Source organism: Peromyscus eremicus, chromosome 1 (genome assembly GCF_949786415.1).
Source record: "Peromyscus eremicus chromosome 1, PerEre_H2_v1, whole genome shotgun sequence".
Taxonomy (NCBI): domain Eukaryota; kingdom Metazoa; phylum Chordata; class Mammalia; order Rodentia; family Cricetidae; genus Peromyscus; species Peromyscus eremicus.
The window spans coordinates 94,353,120-94,358,677 of NC_081416.1; positions in this window are offsets into that span (position 1 = coordinate 94,353,120).

Below are 5,558 nucleotides of genomic sequence, written 5' to 3' on the forward strand. Positions count from 1 at the left end.
AAAAATTGAAAGTTACAAAAAATGAAAATGCTTAGAAAATAATGGGGAAATTGAAAAAAAAAGTAGAAGACAAAAATAAAGTACAGTAAGTAAAATGGGAAGTTGGTGCCCCGAAGAGCCTTGAAATGCTGGCAAAGGTCCAGTGGCATCAACCAAGGAAAAGATGAATGACGATAGAAAGTGGGATGGTGTGATTACAGACAGAAAACAGAGAAAGATGAGAAGTCTAGCCAATACATTAAAAACAGAAGGAAATAATTTTTAAAAATCTAAACAATCAGTGCATTAGGAAGAACTAGAAAATGGTGTTGTCCTCCCATCCATTAATGTAGCTAAATGATTTCCTTTTCCTTCAAAGGAAATACCTGACCCAGAACACTGCATGCCACATTTCACTAAACACTGTGGGTAAAAGTAGTGGATATTATACAAAATCTTCAAGACAAGAGGAGAAGATACAATACCCCCTAACTTGCTGATGAGTTTAGTTTTTAAAGACATGTTCTATGTGGACTAGGTTGACTTCCTGCCTCAACCACCCTAGTAGTAGGATCGCATGGATGTGCAACAATGTCTGGCTTTACAACTCATTTTAAAGAATTATATATAAAACCAAATTATACAACTAGATGAACAGAGATCAAGAAAATAAAACCACAGGCTGTTTTAATTCACAAACCTAGCTGAAAAAAATCAGAACACTGTAAACTGTAGACACATATCATGTACATGTATACACACACACACACACACACACAGGAACTAACAAATGGTCCTTATCTATACACACTACAATTGTCATTGCATAAAATGCATTCTAGGCGGGGCGGTGGTGGCACACGCCTTTAATCCCAGCACTTGGGAGGCAGAGGCAGGCGGATCTCTGTGAGTTCAAGGCCAGCCTGGTCTCCAAAGCGAGTTCCAGGAAAGGCGCAAAGCTACACAGAGAAACTCTGTCTCAGGAAAAAAAAATGCATTCTATCTGTAATCAAATTATTAGATACAATATGTAGCGATACTAAGTGTTGGCAAGAATACAGTATGAAACAGGTCAGATCCTGCAGGCAGTACCATAAACTGGCCAGACCAATTAAGGATGTTCTTTGACCATTCCTGAATATATTCATTTTGCTCCTATTTAGTAAGAGTATGCATAAGAATGTATAATGGCAATAGTTTCTAAAGTAAAAACTTACTTAGTAATTCAATTGCATAAATTATGATGTGCCATACAACAGATGCCAAAACATCACTACAGAAAATAAAAGCTGGGCAGGGAGGCTCATGCCTGCAATCTCAACACTGTGGCCATGGAGACAAGAGAATCAGGTGTTCAATGTCAGTTCAGTTCCACAGTCAGACCAAAGACAGTGTGTGTTCCAAGATGCTCTGTCTCAAAAAAAAAAAAAACAAAAACCCCAAACAAACAAAAACCCCAAACAACAAATAAATTCAATTAAGTTCAAAAGACTAAACATCAATTATTCTAATAACATAGTTAACATAGTTCACAGAATAATATAGAGAATGTTATTTCTTTCAAATAAATTTCAAAAATAGGAAAAACTTGGCAACCTATTGTTATATGGTAAATTATTTTAAAAACCAAAGCAACTGTAAATCTGAACTTCAATATATTGATTAACTCCAGGAAAGATTTGGGTGACAGTCAAGGGACATATAGAATGCTGCAAAAAGACTGATAATATCCTCCTTATTTAGCTAAGTTCTGAACTAGTGTATGGTGATATTTTATTTGTACTAAAACGTTATTTGTATGTTAATAAATAAAGTTGTCCCGGGGGTCAGAGCTATTAGCAAGCCATAGGAAAGCTGGGCGGTGGTGGCGCATGCCTTTAATCCCAGCTCTTGGTAGGCAGAGCTAGGTAGATCTCTGTGTGTTCAAGGATACAGCCAGCATTGGAGACACACGCCTTTAACCTCAATACCAACCATAGAAGACCTGGAGGTCTGTACAGACAGGCAGTGACAAGGCGGTCATGTGGTTGGGTTTTCAACCAATGAGAAGGCAGAACAAAAAGTCTTTATAAAGACAGACACACAGGAAGTAGGTCTCTTTCGGAGAGGTAGGACCACCGTGAGAGGAAGGGTAAGGTTTTTAGCTCTTAGCTCTGACCTCTTGGTTTTCTTCTTTGCATTGGTTCTGTGTTTCTTATTTAATGAGACGGTTGGTTACATCTACACTAGTGTTTATTTGTTATTATTTTAAAAGCATATGCATGCATTATACATGCTGTTGTCTACATTACAGACTCCATCTAAAACAGTAGTAGTTCTCAATCTTCCTAATGCTGTGACCCTCTAATGCAGGTCCTCATGGTGTGGTGACCCCAACCATAAAATTACTTTTATTGCTTACTTTATAACTGTAATTTTGCTACTGTTATGAATCATAATGTAAATATCTGATATGCAGGATATCTGATATGTGATTCCTGTGAAAGGTTTGAAGAGTCATGGGCCACAGGTTGGGATGCTTTGCTTTGTTCCAATAATTATGCTATTTTGAAAGCTCTCAAGGTCTTTCTAAGAGGCCTGGAGCTTCATCCACCCTTTGTTTCAAGTGCTCCATCCCACAGCTCTTTCTGCCATTGCTCACTCTAAGTAGTTCAAACAGCAGGGTGATTATGTGTCTGATGAGTAATGAGTAGAAAAATAATGCAGTGAGACTCAGGGGATTCTCACAGAGACACAGCTCAGTAGACCCTAGCAAAGGCCTGTGGAGATATTCTTTTTGTGCTCTAACAAATAAAGCTTGCCTGAAAATCAGAAGAGGAACTAGCCACTAGTTAGTCATAGAGGTCTGGAGGTCTCTACAGACAGACAGGAAGTGATAGATCTGGGTGGAGAGAGGAAGTGATAAGGCGGGGTGGAGAGAGGAGCTCCCTCTCTTGAGACTGAGGATTTTGTAGACATAAGAACTTGTGGATAGCTTACTCTGCTTCTCTGATCTTTCAGCTTTCAGTGTCTTTCAACCCCAATGTCTGGCTCCAGGTTTTCTATTTATAAGACCTTTTAAGATTTGTGTTCCATTTGGAGCCCAACTTGGGGCATCCATCTTCAGCCTACAGGCCTAATATATCTGACAGACTCATCTGTAAAGCAGGATTTTCTGAAGAGCCTTCCTACATTATCTTGGCAAGGATAGGCAGTCCTATCTTTTATGTCCTGCTTGTCCATTTTGGACAACATACTGTCAGCAGTCAATGTAAGGGCACTTTCATGCCCAGTGGATAATTTTTGCCACAAAGAAAGTAAACTCCATGTGGAGTTTCTTCAATGCACATCATCTTCTCTGAAGTAGATTGGTGGTGCCAGGAGCAGACATGTCTCATAGTCATAAAAAAAAGAAAAAAATCTGTTATTAAAACATCTTAAATACAATATTCTATAGATCTCTGAAGTGTTTGAAGATAACCTGTCTATCTAAAATATATTTCTGCTTGACCTTGAAAACATACCTAATATGACTACAAGTTCGATTGTAATGACTAACTACAACCTGTCTTTCTTTATTATCCTAAATAGTTGGTAATAGCTTTCAAGGACTAAAAAATTGCATTACATTGTAAATGAACTGTATAGGTACAATACTTTGAACAAGATTAGATATATGTGTACAGTATTTTCTAACAAAATCAATCTCAAATTCATATCAATATACATAATTTTTATACAATATACAAAAAATCCAATCCAATTTAAAATTAATAGTTGCCTTTTAAAAGTAGATTCAATAATCTACCTTTTTATCTTATCATATCCATATTCTTGATTGATAACTGTTCTATTATATATAATTGTATTATGTTAAAGTTAAAACCTTCCTTTTTGATTAGACAGAAAAATGGAAATGCTGTGGATGTCTTTCTGTATGCTGTGAATATGTGTTACTCCCATTGGCTAATAAATAAAGCTGCATTGGCCTATGGCTGGGCAGGGTGGAGCCAGGTGGGAAAATCAAAGAGAGATAGTAAAAGGAGAAAGGAGAGTAAGGGGAGACGCCAGCCACTGCTGTGGGATGTTCTGTATGGCAAATATGTTGCTCTGATTGGTTGGTAAATAAATCACTGATTGGCCAGTGGCCAGGCAGGAAGTATAGGCGGGACAAGGAGGAGAATAAAGCTGGGAAGTGGAAGGCTGAGTCAGAGAGACACTGCCAGCCGACAAGATGACAAACAGCATATGAAGATGCCGGTAAGCCATGAGCCATGTGGCAAGGTATAGATTAATGGTAATGAAATAATTTAAGCTGTAAGAACAGTTAGCAAGAAGCCTGCCACGGCCATACAGTTTGTAACCAATATAAGTCTCTGTGTTTACTTGGTTGGGTCTGAGCGGCTGTGGGACTGGCAGGTGAGAGAGATTTGCCCTGACCGTGGGCCAGGCAGGAAAACTTTAGCTACAAGCCACTGCCCAAGGAGAAGCAAGATGCCAGCAGACCGGTAATGCCATGGCCACATGGCAAAACATAGATTAATAAAAATGGGTTAATTTAAGATAAAAGAGCTAGCTAGCAAGCAGCCTGTAATAGAATATGCAATTGTTAATTAATATTAAGTCTCTGAATGATTATTTTATAAGTGGCTGAGCAACTGTGGGGCCGGATGGGAGCTGAGAAAATTTACAGCTACAAAGGCCAGATTCCCAAGAAGCACTTAGATGGAACTTGGCTTCCAGAGCAGAGAGTACAAACCAGGGCTTTCATAGGACTTTCCAGTCTTTAGCATCAGTGAACCAAGGAGTCCTTAGGATGTTGAGTCCCACATGTGGTGATATCCTGAGCTGATGTTATCAGCTGGAACCAGCTAGAAAAGCCAATTGCCAGCATCTTCACCCAACTTTGCCTTCAATGAGGTCACACTGGCAAACTGAAATCAGGCTTGCTGGCAGTAATGACAACACGAGAATCAGAAAATGCTACATGTCAGCAATACTCTCCTGGGCCCCACCCTCCAGCCTGGCAACACTATCTACCAGCATACCCTTAGATATGACACAGTTGTGAAATCATATGATCATTGCTTGTGACTTGCAGAACAATGGGATGATATACATTCTACCTAGTGAGTTCTGATTACAGAGTATGTCTACTTCATCTGTATTCAACCATGCAGAACACACACACTGGACATCCCTTACATCCATTCCTGTCTGGGCAGAATTACATACCCTCCTCTATCTGATCTGGAAATAGTTTGATGCTCATGGAAAATATAAGGAAATTCCCAAATAGGCTATTACAAATTGCTGGAAATGCCTTAGTAAGTAAAATTTAATAGAAACATAGGCTTTAAAGTATTAAATTTTTTAATGGCCAATGTTGTATTATGCCCCGTTCTGAACACAATCTATCCATGCTGGCAGAAAGGGGTTCTCCTAACTTCTACTGTCACCAGGAGAGAAAATGTGATACCCTCTCTCAGGAAGAGTCTGAGAGGATCACAGAAAGCCTCTGAGCCACCAGCCAAGAAGCAGACCACCAAGAAAGAGATTTCTGATGTGTCTTGGGCCTATTTGCCTTGGAGCCAGTAATA